The sequence below is a fragment of the Ixodes scapularis genome, unplaced genomic scaffold (assembly GCF_016920785.2).
Source record: "Ixodes scapularis isolate PalLabHiFi unplaced genomic scaffold, ASM1692078v2 PGA_scaffold1__304_contigs__length_218370807, whole genome shotgun sequence".
Classification (NCBI taxonomy): Eukaryota; Metazoa; Arthropoda; class Arachnida; order Ixodida; family Ixodidae; genus Ixodes; species Ixodes scapularis.
This window is the reverse complement of record NW_024609846.1, coordinates 95779778-95793102: the sequence shown is the minus strand read 5'-3', so window position 1 is coordinate 95793102 and position 13325 is coordinate 95779778. Positions and strand designations below refer to the sequence as shown.

At 47.7% G+C, this 13325-nt stretch overlaps 1 protein-coding gene across 1 annotated transcript in view; it reads left to right on the top strand.

Annotated features, from left to right (window-relative positions):
* The first annotated feature begins 11072 nt into the window (after nucleotides 1–11072).
* Nucleotides 11073–13325, top strand: part of LOC8053640 (B-cell scaffold protein with ankyrin repeats) — an 83560-nt gene continuing 81307 nt past the window's right edge. The window contains exon 1 of the mRNA XM_040500348.1: nucleotides 11073–11505. The gene's annotated coding sequence lies outside the window, so the exon portion shown is untranslated. The remainder of the gene's footprint in view (nucleotides 11506–13325) is intronic.

The window sequence follows — 13325 nt, the reverse complement described above, 5'->3', positions numbered from 1 at the left end:
TAAGTCCCTTGCTATTTAACATCGTGATGGCCGGCCTACCTTCTGCGCTTCCTAAAGGTGACACAATCGCAGTCAACTGCGCTATCTATGCAGACGATGTTGCGCTCTGGTGTACGGGGCCAACGCGCATCTCGACTACAATACAAGCCAAACTCCAACAGTCCTTGAACACAACAGCCGCATTTCTCTACCACGCGGGTCTCACGCTGTCAGCAACAAAGACATCGGCGTTGAGCTATCGGCCAAGAGCTAGACTTAAAGGAAAATTCAGCTCGCTACGCGTAGATGGCAAACGGATTCGCAGAAGCACTGAGGTGCGATATCTTGGTGCAATCATTGACGACCGAGGAAATTGGCGCCCAGCCGTCAAACATACACTAAATGAGGCCCGCAAATTACTTGGCGCTATCCGAAGAATAGGAGGCCGCAACTGGGGTGCCAGTCAACAAGTCATGCTTACGCTGTATCGCGGCCTTATCGTCAACCGAATATTATATTCCCTCCCCCTGCTGGAGATTCTGGATTCTCAATGGAAAACTCTCGAGACATTTCACCGCAACGCACTCAGGATTTGTCTCGGCCTGCCACGCTCGTCACATAACGTCTCCACTATAGTCGAGGCAGGTGACTCACCACTAAAAACACAATCACAAGAGAGAACACAACTTCACGCAGCCAGACTGCTCAGAGTACCATCATACGAGACACTCATTGACAGCATACTACTACGCCATCACTCCTACCTCGGTAAGACCATGAAACGCTTCATTGACCACGTCGGCTACCCAGAGAACATCCCTCCCCTCCCCCCTCCACACCGGCAGAACGATCACCTCCACATAACAACAGAGATCATGGACCTCCCACGACGAGGCCACGTCGCCGATATCGTGGCACGCGACATCGCAAATGACGTCATCCAGTCCTATTGCAACATGAAGCACATATATACCGATGGAAGCAGGAAAGACTTATCCACCACAGCTGCTTACATCATACCAGAATCTAATCAATCTTCTACAGCCAAATTGAGCTACTGTACCGACACGACCACAGCAGAACTTGCTGCGATATGGCTCGCGCTCTCCGAGTTAATAACACTTTCGGAAAATGAAAAAGTGGCTATTTTCACGGACTCGAAAGGAGCCTTACGACAGCTCCAAAACTTGAGAAGGGGAACTCCTTTGGCAAGATCCATTGTTCAACTCGTACACCACATGGCTAAAGAAGGATCAATCATCTACTTTCAGTGGATCCCTTCGCATGTGGGTATACATGGAAATGAAAGAGCAGATGCCCTTGCAAATGAAGCCCACAATAATGTATCCCAAGTAATAGAAATACATCCATACAACAACTATCGAATCATAATCCATAATGAAGCACAAACTAATCACCCCCACCCAGGAACGGCTTCTGGACTACCTCCTCCAACCATTCCTAAAAACAAATTCCCGAGACCGCAACAATCGTTGCTACATAGACTACGAGTCAACTGTGCAAACACCTACTCTCGTCTACATCTCATGAGACAAGCGTCTAGCCCAAACTGTCCCGCATGTGATGAAAGAGAAGATCTGGACCACATCTTTTGGACATGCCCACAAAACGCCAATTCAAGAAACGTCCTGAAAAAATCTATTGCGAACGGCAGTAACCAGGATACCCGAAGTCTTCTTTTTCCCGCAGGACCACAAGCACTAAGGGTGCAAACATTCAAAGCCATCCTTCTTTTCCTCCAAGAGACTGGCCTCTCAACACGCCTCTAGGCTGTACTGACGGGCGTCAGCCATCCTCCTCCTCTTAACCACTCTTGGTTTCCCTTTCCCCAAGCGGAACGAGAAAGCTGACCCCGCTATTGGGAGACTAACCTCTCGTTCCGCATTACCCCCTTTTTCTTTTGCTCAATAAACTCACTCACTCACTCAAATGCCATCGCACACTCGCGGGTATGCATGCAGTGCGAATTTCGTTGAAGGAATGCCCTCCAAAGAATTTCCGTCCCCATCGTACGTGTCGACATAGGCGTAGACTACAAGGAGGGGAGGGGGGGGGGGGGGGGGGGGGGGGTTAGGGCATCAGGGCTCTTACCTCCCTTGTGAGATCCGCGGGGGAGGGGGGGGTGCAGAGCCCTTCCCCCCGGGCCATGATCTTTACCGAGACGCTGTTCACGTGCCATGTGGCGAGCTTCTACTAGTGGCATGTAAACAAAATAACGCACACAGCGACGGAAAGATGGCGATACACATACGCTGTATAATATACCCCCAAAATAAACTGCTGATGATTGCCGGTGTAAAAAACTGCTCGGAAAAGCACCCCCCCCCCCCCTCCCGGAGAACTTCTCAGCCTGCCCCCCCCCCCCCCCCCGTCCCCCCCCCCCCCCCCTTCCCGGGAAAATGGAAAGTCCACGCTGCCGCGTGTCGATATTTCCGGACCAGTATGGCACGCAGTCTGCACTTCATAAAGAAAGATTCGAACGGTACAAAAAGTCACAAATGTGAATCTAAGGAAAACTACAATGAAACTTGGAATCACTGGACATTCGATGTTTGAGTATGGAAGTTTATGTGGTGTGCTTTCTTTTTTGATCAGCCTCCTTTTGAATGTGGAAATGCTGACACCCCGAGTCTTGTAGACAACCATTTTTTTTTCTCGGCTTTAGAGCCCCCTATCGCAAAGTTGTTCGAACTGCAACTACCGTCCACTGGTCCCTTCGTATACCTGTAAAGTATGTACCTCCCGGCCATGATGAGTGGTATTCTCTTGACAGCCTTTGACGGTCAAAACTGGTTCCCACTTCGTTACGCCGCTTAAATATATTTCCACCTAGATAAACCACGCCACCTCCTTTAAGGTATAATAAGTGTTTTTTTTTTTTTTTTTTTTTTTTTCAAGTTACGGTTGTCAAAGTACCTGTGTGCCAAAAAGCAGCACCTCGCACAACCAGATTACTACACAACAGCTGACCGCAAAAACCTTTGACGGCCGAACCGTGTGTTGGCCGGTAACTTGGTTTTCTCGGCTTCAAGCCATCTTCCGTAAAGTTGTTTCGATTGGAAGTACAGTGCACTAGTCCCTTCTTACCTGTAAAGTCTCCATCTCCCACGACGAGTAATATTCTCTTGACAGCGCTTTCACAGTCAAAACCGTTTCTTATTCAGTTACGCCGCCCAAACCAAATTTCCACCTGGTTTCCCTATGCCACCTATTTTCGGTATTATAACTGTTGTGCCAAGTTACGGTCATGTCCAAGAACCTGTGTTTCCAAATCTGCACTTCGCACAGCCCGGTTATAACACAACATTTTGGGTCCAATATTGGATATTCCTGACAGCTTTATTCCTTTATTCGTTCAAACCATAACTTTCACACCTGTTGTCTTAATAAAACTTGGCCCACTTAGTGCACAAACTTAGTGAACATCTCACTCGCCTCCAAATATCATCGTCCCAGCAGTCGTACGTCCACAGCGACGAGCGAAACAAATTTCCCACTGAGAGCAATTGTGGTGCCGGCCGTCTTGCTTTTCGGAAAATTGCTCAAACCCCTTTTTCGACCGCAACTAAAGAAATTACATTTAATAACAGCTCAAACTCAATATATAAGAAGCGGAGAACAGCTAAATACCCTTCTTAAATCTGCACCAGCACTCATGCCACGTCACCCTCAACTTATCGGCTCAAAAAGCAAAAGTTCCGTCCATGTGCGCTTCCGCCGCCACAACTTCGTACGCGAAAAGGCGCCGCGGGCTGTTGAGCGCGCCTTACTGTCGAACGCGAGCTCCTCCGCTATCGGCGCTACGCGCGTTTTTCAAACCGTACCCTATAGTTCCCGCACGGAGCATATAGTCTCTACGCTTCCTTCCGAGCCACAGATAACGTTCCTATTGGCCGACTTGCCCTCTACCAGTAGCCGCGCACCCGTACTCAGTTGTCGACTTTTTGTTCTGCATTGCATAAAAATCACTAGAAAGGAAAATTAGAGTACATTTCAAAACAACCTTGTGCAGTTTTTGTGTGTTTTTTTTTTACTTTGTTTCATATTAACTTTTTTTTTTTGCATTGTCCAGTTTAAAATTGTCTGGCTACCTTGCCCCTTCTCTATTCTTGTAGTGGACCGGTCTCTTTGTCTGTATGAAAGAGAAAGAGAGAGAGAGAGAGATAGAACACGTTACAAGTGAAAAGAGAAACAGTTTGCTGGAAATTGATCGTTGAAAGGATATGCCTTGAGTGAAAATCGGCAGGCGTTACCATGGCCGGGTTATGAGGGGCACTTTGACCTGATTAAGTTTAGTGGAAAACAATTCAGTGACGCTGCAAACACTGCAAGAAAGAGAATGCGGCGGCGAGGTCGCCTTCATTCAATCTTCGCGAACACCTCGGAGTGAGTTTTGACTCACTCTGAGGATAGACATAAAGACAGGGTGAACAGGGAAATTATCCATGCCTTTTTTTGTCTCACAACTTGGCGGGAGATCTGTCAGCAAACCGTCTGTGACGTTATCTGACAAAGAGTTCGGGTACCTGTGATCGACTACAACAGACATTACGTAGCCACTGATTGGGCCTATTGTGACATAATATGCTGCTTGGGTGGCACGTTTGTCTGTGTCTATATATTTTTTTTCTGATTAAGATGCTTCTTGTTTTCGTCCTTCCAATTTTGTGCAATAAACAGTTGTTTGTTCAGCGCCGTCCTGTCGTGTTTGTTTCTTTACTCTTGTCCAAGTTTCTTTGCCGCAGTTTCTTCCCAAGATGTTCAATTCAAACCAGCTAGCCCAACCTGTCAGGGCCGTCACATTGTTGCGGTTGTTTGACTCGTAGCTCTCAACACGCTAGGCTGCGTCACATTACCTTTTCTTTATTTATAACCTTCACTATTGTGCTTCACGGTGTTTATTCACAAACGTTTTAGCGACGATTTCCCCAACATCGATGTTTTCTTCCGACTAAATACCGCACTTCCGTCGAACGGGCCTGTTGAACGTCTCTGTAGCAACTTCAAGGGCAGGATTTTTTTCAGCATCAAGAGGGGAAAGCTGAGTGACAAGAACTTAAAAAAACAATTGCTGCTTCGGCAACCATAGATTAAATAATAGCACAACGCTGATAAATACATTTGAGAAAGTAAATTGAGAGTTTTTTCAAAGAGTTCCTAATAAATGCAAATGTGAGTATTTTTTTCATCAATGTTTCAATAATTAAAATTTTAACCAAATGCGAATGTATTTTGAAGGTAACTAAGTTACTCTACCAAAGTAACTGTAACTGTAACGCATTACTTGTATTTTACGTACCTGTAACTGTAACGCATTACTTGTATTTTACGTACCTGTAACTGTAACCTCATTACATTGTTGGTAACTAACTATACTTCGTTTCACCTTATGTGCGAGCGAAGGCAAAGCTGGAAGCGCGAGCACGAAACCTCCGTGCCTTCAGGCTTTGCTCGAGCGCGCAAGCTGGGCAGAAACGCAAAAAGCGCTGGTCTCGCGCTTCTAGCTTTGGCTTCGCTCGCAGATAGAATGAAACGAAGTATATCTGTGACAATCCACTTCTATAAAGTAACTTCCCCAAGACTGGTTTTAGCACAGCGTTTCCATCACATCATTGCCGTTACCACAATGTCTTAACGGGACTGGGATACCAAGAAGATAACTTTTTTAGCCAACTGTCATACTGTCGGCAAAAAAATATAAATAAAAAAACCCGCGGCAAAAGGATCGGCTAAACGTTTTCTTGACAGTAAATTCCCGGCTTATGGAAAGCCTGCAACGCTAACGCTGTGAAGGTAACACTATGCAAAAACTCGGATTTGTAAATTTGGAAGACACTCAGGAACACCTTTTTCACTACTCGGTTTGGAGGTGTTGGTAAGATAGCTCCTCTATCTGTAGCCGCAAGAACAGACACTAGGGCATTCCCGACCCCTGTGCAATCGTCAAGTTGCCGGCAGTCGCTCAGCGTTAGGCAATCGCTTGGCATCATGTATAGTAAACGCATTTCGCTTTTCAGGTAACAACCACGTTTTCAGACGGGTCTACAGGGGCGAAGCAGTAGAGGAAGTTTTTGTAACTTGGAGGTTCTTAACTGCACAATAAAAATTTGTAGTTCTACGACCAGACTTCCAGGGCAGGAACCCACATGCTGCTGTTAGTTGACACAGGGTTCACAAAAATGGGCGTGGGCAATTGCGTCATGTTCACATGCAGATATACCCTTCGCTTCAGTCTGTTCAGGCGGTGTAAGCTGACCTCTATAGCCCTTAATTTGCGTGTTTGTTAACCTCTGACGTTCAATTTTAACGCAGAAGTTAGAGCTTTCGTGGTATAAGACTAAGTTATTAGTCCATTGTGAGCGATGTACTCATCGCTTTATGGTGCATATACTTGTCTTAGAAAGCAACTAAAGTTTTTTGGCGTAATATAATACTCGCTGTTTTGAATCGGCTACAGGATTACTGGTGTGTAATGGGTTGTGCGCGCTATTCGCTTAAATATAACATTAGTCGTCTCACTAACCGCGTTTAACGCTGTCTCTTACATCCGGCGGCGAAATTTTAACCCCCTATCGTACGCTTTTTGACTAGCAGCACGTATACCCGTAAAATACTTTACGACATGCCCCCACACTCCGGAGGTGCAACTGCGCGCCTAACGTAGACTCCACAGGCGGTCTTATGCGCTTGTCCATAAACGCAGGCGGAACTGCAAACCGGCGTTATCAGCTTCTGAAGCCTCGTGCCAAACGGCACCTAAATTTCCCTGTCCCAATGAAGCGAAGCCTGTAGTCTGTTGCAGTGATTTTATGGATAGGCTCCCATTGACTGGCATGCGTCATAGTTTCAAGGAGTGAGGCTCCCATTGGCTGGCGCGCGTCATAGTTTCAAGGAACGCCACCCCATGGCGCTAAGAGCCCCGCGCCGGGTATTACACTCACCAATAAGCAAGACTACTTGGCCGAGCACCATCTACATCTCCGACAGGCAGCTACACGGGGCACCAACGTTCTTCGCAAACGAAATTTATGGAGCGGCAACAGGTTTGTTGTTACACGAGAACTCTGGAAAGCAGCCATAGTACCTGGACTGACTTTTGCCAACGCTGTCATCTGCATATCCGAGATGTGCGAAACATGTTCGAGCGCCGTCAGCGAGACGTTGGGAGGCAGGCCGTAGGATGCCATGCCTCGAGCATCTACACTGTCGGCGGCCGCAACCTCGGCAGTGGTTGAACTTGTTCGTCCACTCAAGTACACCGCAGACGAACTAAGAGAGCGGAATAACGCAGCACGAGCGAAGAGGCAGACAGCGAAATCCACCATCGTTGTCAAGTCTCCGAATTCACGGCGGGCGGAACGAGCAGCGGCGCAACGCGCTAGGAGACAGAACAAGGCCTTTCGAAAGCGTGAGGCGCAAGCGGATCGCGATTTAAAGCATCCAAGGCGGCAAGAAGACGAGGCCCTTCAACAACGCGAGGCGGAATCGAATGCGTCGCAGGCCTGCCTGCTTTCGCATTCACAACTCGTAAGGAGTGCTTAGGTGTATTTTTTTTTCTTTTTTTATATATGTTCTGCGCTTCGGTTCATTAAAACGGACACACGAGGGTTTAACGGCTTCGAAGAAATCCCCTTGTTCCCATCACCAACACAAACTTTGCTCCGGCAGCGTCAGAATGGTGGCTCTGGTTTGGAGCAGGCGGTAAACCAAGAACGGTTTCATTAGACGAGCCTGTCCTCAAAGTGGACTTCGAAGCCAGAACATAAAAAAAAAATGAAGCAGTATTTTCTTTTCGTAGGCTGGTGGCGACAGTATCTTCGTTGAGTTAACAGTAGCCTCCTTCATCTATAAGTTGACAGTGGAAGTGAGTGCACATGTCTCGTAAACCAATCGTCCCATCACGTGACTGCGTTTTCTGAGTGCCTTACACTCTCTCCCAGAGAGCGCAGTTTCGCAGAGCAGGGCTGAGTAAGGGTTCATGCAGACACTACACTGCTCTCACTTCACTGTCAGTTTTGGGCCTGGACGGGGTGTAGACGCACCGGAAGTTCCGGAGCCCAATTAGGGCTGCTCGTCGAAGCGGTCGGGCGGAAAAGTTGTCGGGCTCCTGCTCCCATACTCTCAGCTCACGCACTTTGGTTCATCCATCGTCTCTTCTCTGAGGGCTGACAGTTCCTGTCTCGCTCGTTACTGCCACCCGGCTACTTTGAACACCTTCGGAAAGTAATAAATATTAAAAAATAACGCATCGCGTCTTTTTGTTGTTGTCTTCTATACGTCCTCAACAAATACTGTCGATTGTGTTTATGCCGCACGAGACAATATTCAGCGCCTTTCGCCTTTGAAAGTCAAGTCTATGAAAATAGATTTTTTTTCTTTCAAAACTAACAGGTACGGAAAAATCCACCAGAGGCACGAGGTACATGCTTCAAAAATAAAATCTTGCTTTAAAAAGAGAACAGGTTGACATTTGCGCATTCCTGGAGTGTGATTGTGAAGGAACTGTACGGTGCACATTACCTTGACGAAAATAATCCCTGAAGAAGGGGAACAAGAGAGATAAAGGAAAACACAAATCTCCAAACACAGCTAGGTGACTGGTGAGCGACCGAAAAAGTTCACCTGGTCCGGGTATCAAACCCGGGACCTCTCCATTACAAGTGAAGCGCTCTAATAACTGAGCTAACCAGAAGTTAGACGTCAGTAGAGCAAACGGGTTTCGTCAGCTGCCACCAGTCTAACACCAACAATAGTAAAGCTTGCAATTTAACGTTATGAATAATAATGCAATTAAATTGCAAAAGTGCCAGCGAGCTGGACAAGACTTGTCCAGCTCGCTTGCACCTTTGCAATTTAATTGCATTATTAACCAGTATCTACTATCTTAAGGCTTATTGTAATTGTACGTTTCAACTATGGTCACTGAGAGAATAAAAAAAAACTGGGCTTATTATGATTATTAATATCACTGTAATCACTGACAGTTTAATGAACGTAGGGTGCGGCTTATCGTCATCAGGCTTTTTTAATCATGATTCGTTCTTACATCGACATCAGCTTAAGTAAGTGTGGCAGTCTCGCTAAAAAAAACTTAGGAAAACCAGACATAAATATTAAACGACATCTTTGGAGAGCTGTTGAACTCCTTTTCTCTTAGACTGCTTCAGACATGAACCAGGCGACAATCTCCATAATCTCGCGGTCAGACCTTACTGTCTTGTATCGGAGCTACCGGTGTTCCGGGCACTGGATCATTGGAGATATCAAAAATATCCTTACAGTCACCCGTCGTATCTAGAATTTCCTTGGAAAGAATGCATAAATGAAAAGCCTTGAAGCGTACTATTGTCTTGTGCAGTGTCGCTGCACTGTTCTCATAGTCATATCGATTTTAACAGATTCCTTTAACGAAAAAATATAAGGTCATTCGTAGTCCTTATGACTTTGCGAGGTCAACTGGAGATGTCGTTATAGATATCCGTAACCAAATTAATGATTTAAGCACATTTCCGGCCTCTTCCCAACTAGGTTTTTATCCTGGAGCAGGGGCCGATTTAATTGGGGGGGGGGGGGGGGGGGGGGGTGTAAAAGGATGTGGCGTCGGTGCAGATTTAAAGCCACAGACACGGCCGATAACTGCAGTTTCATCAAGGACGAGGCATTTGTTTATAAAATATAATGTGCGTCATTTTTTCATTAAAAAAAGCCTTTGTGGGCTGTGCGTGACAAATCGGCCTCCTTTCCCCCCTTCTCAACTTAAATCTGACCCTGCCCTGAAGTTACGAGCTGATGGTGTGGAATGCACGTTTCAAAAAAACTGAGGAAGCTCGCCCTCAGCACTTCCTCGGCAGTCGCGCACACAGCAATGGCCGCCAGTGAATACTTCGTATAAGATCAGCCGAACAGAGCTGTGGAGATAAGCGATGGTTATTTAGTAAATTCCGATGCTAAATATTTCGCGCTTGCAATTTTATTTACACGCTTTTTTTTTTTTTTCGATTACGAGCATAGCTAATTTTGGCGTTTTATTGTTGTATTGCAGGAATATAAAAGTATCTATACATGCACAGACCGCTGGATTACTTTATTTTTGAATTAGTTAGTATGACTTGCTATTGTTCTGACCATTTACGTATAATTGTGTTGTATTTTTGTGCGCGCAAGCAGAAATGCATCGCTTCCCAAAATAATTTTAAGTATCGTTTTTTTTTTTTTTTTTTATATGGGGCTGCACATGCGGGCCCCGACTCTCTGGCGGCCCCCATGCGCAGCTGGGGGCCGCCAGAGAGTCGGGGCCCGCGGTTGCAGCCCCTTTAGCCCGCACCTTAATCAGGCCCTGATTCCTACAAGCAGGGCACCACGTCATCCTTTTTCACACAGCGCTCCGGCGGTGACATCAAGCTTCCCCACTGCGCAGGCGCGGCACCCGCGCCGGCTCCACGGCTTCCGTGACGACGCATGTTTTGCTGTGCTTTGTGTTTTATTTCTGAGGCGCGTCCGCTTTGGGCCTTGAGCGCCCCACCGGCTACCGTGACGAAGCATCTGCGTTGCTGTGCTCTTGGCCAATAGGGCTTTAGATGCCGTTTCGTTCAGCCAATGGGAATTGAGTTGCCGTTTTTCGCTGCTACAGACGGTATTTAGGCGCCATTTTTTGCTGCTACAGACTACGCCAACTTCGCTCCATGGAACAGTTAATGCTTTTGCTTTAAAAACCAAAAGGATCGACGCCATGTTGGCTATATACCAAAGAAACTGCCGAACCTCCGAACAACCGATTTTCATCCAAAAATATTCGTAAGCTTCCGAAACAGTCCGAAACCGAGCCTCCGGAGTTCCGCCCATTCACCACCCTTCTTGGGAACAAAACCGACAAAACTACTAAAGTACCCTGAAACCCCTCCAATCCTGAGGAATTGATTGACATGGTGGCGCCATCTAGTGCTAACAGGAGAAACCTCTGCTCCCCGTCTGCGCCATCTCCACTGAAGCTTTCGTTTGTTTCCTGATACAGTCCCTCGATGGCGCCCCCACTACGGCGAGGAAGTGAGTTAGCGCGAATGTTTGCGGGCCATAGGTACTACATTTTGCGCTGCCCGTTCGCTTGTGGGCTGGTTCGTTGGTTCGAGGACCTTCTCTACCGCTACCCTACACCGCTACGAAGGGGAGAGAAGGGCTTACTGACGTAAAGTCACGGCACATCCGGGCCCACCTAGTCGAGCGTGGAGGTTGTGATGCAAAGGAGCTCGAGGTTCAAACCCCATGAAGGGCGTTCTTCGACGTCTCGAAGTTGTCGCGCGGCTTTTTTCCTGCGTGGCTACCAAGAGTTGACAAGTGCAAACTCCCGCAACTCAAGGCAGAGAAGAGTTTGTGCCGTTACTGCCGTCACGTCACCGTGGAGCGGTATCAGCACGTTCATCCTTTTGGCGGCCAGTGGAAGGTGTACTGTCATTCGGAGCAGCGTCTATTTTCCAGCTGCCACCGGCGGTGGAAAATTCTTCGGTTCGGGTAACAGAATACCGCTACGTAGTATTGCTCCTTTTTGATTCGCTTGAGAACGATCTGCGGGGGGTTCGTGATGTTTCACTTGGAAAAAGGAAAGACCGTCTTATATTCCGCGTATTGTGTCCGGTTTTCACAGTTTGAGCTATAAGTAGGGTCTTGGAAGTGGAAAGCCGCTGTCACAAGGGTACTCCGGCGATTTCTTCATGGTCCCCGATTTGCTTGAAATTTTGCTAAACTCGCCAAACAACATCGCCAAAGTAGTATCCCAAATATTAGGTCAAAATAATTTTTTTCGAGAAGTTATTGAATTTACAATTTTGGTCCTCACCGTGTTTTTCAAACTGAAAGTCTCTACTGGCAACAACGAAAAAGTGACGTCAGTGGAAGTGCAGGGGTTCACTCTTTGGACTGTAGAATTTGTTCCCAACTGATTCGAAGCAGTTTCATGGTGTCAAATGAACGTTTTGGAAGCTCGCTCCAGTCCCCACGCTCCAGCACGGAACAAATGATTGGCATATTCTATTCTTTAGACTGCGCGCTGGGAGGCACTCACTTGATCGAATGACGTTTTAGCGAACGCCCACGTTTCATCGAACGACACTTTAGCGAATAGTCGGACGCCGCGAAGCGGCGTTTTCGGGTGGGCCAAATGGGTTCACATTTTTGTAATGAGTTGCCGCAGACTGTCGCCGCGAAGCGGCGTAAAGCGCAGCGCGACGGATGGGTTAACGCGCGCCCCCGTTATTCGCTAAAACGACCATTCGCTCAAATGTCGCCGTTCGCTAAAATGTCATTCGCTCTTGTGATATGGACCCCTGCGCGCTCGACTGGCAAGCCTGCCCGCCACTGACGTCACGGCACTGAAAAGTGCGGGAATATTTGAATGTTGGTTTTTGCATCATTTTCATTTGCCGATTTCGCAATAACTATTATGAATTTCGCAATACTAAATAGTATACCTGAAAGGGTAAAGGCCGGGAGTCAGAAAATATACTTACTTGGGGTAGCTCAAAAAATCGCCGGAGTACCCCTGTTAATAGTCCGTTGACAGTTACTGTAACTTTAAGGTGTCGGTGCGAACCTTCTGCTTCGTTTCACATTACAATGGACGCAGAGGTTACTACGAACCATCGAAGCCAATCCAGTGCCGGGTCACCTTATGGAGTACCAACGCTACTGGGAGGACGGTGTCTGAAATGCGTCTCCGACTGGTGTGTTTACCGCGTCCAAAAAAGTGGTCCTTCGAGTTATCCGCCTCTTGACGTAGTTGAAGTGTCATTCTGTCGCCGGTCGCGATCCTGGCGGTGTCCCAGCAGCTGCGGTGGATGTAGCAAACGCCTGCTCTGCTGCAGGTCGCTCTCCAGGGTTGGCAGACCACGGAAGCTTCGGCAGCCAGGAGTTGGGACGCCGCGACGATAGCGATACTCGCGTTTGCTTCGTGCTTTTTGCCTAAACTTCTATGGCCGATCATTAGGATTGTGACATCTTACAGCTTGACACTCCGGCTTTTATGACGTAATGTGTTGCCACCAGGGCCGTAACCAGGGGGGGGGGGGGGGGGGGTTAGGGGGTTCTGACCCCCCCCCCCCCCCCCCCCCTTCCCCCGAAATTGTTTTCTGGGTACGGCCCGGGTCGGTGCACTTGCAGCCAGCCGATTTTAATCTCCACCTCTGCGCACGCGCAGTGGCACCGGTCGGCTACCGGGTACCAAACCGGGACCGGTTCTTCGGTTTGCTATAACTCTCCATTATATGCCACCGATGCACATGATTCATAGGCGAAAATAAGACAAAATGGCCGCCGTTGTCCCCGAAACCCCCCCC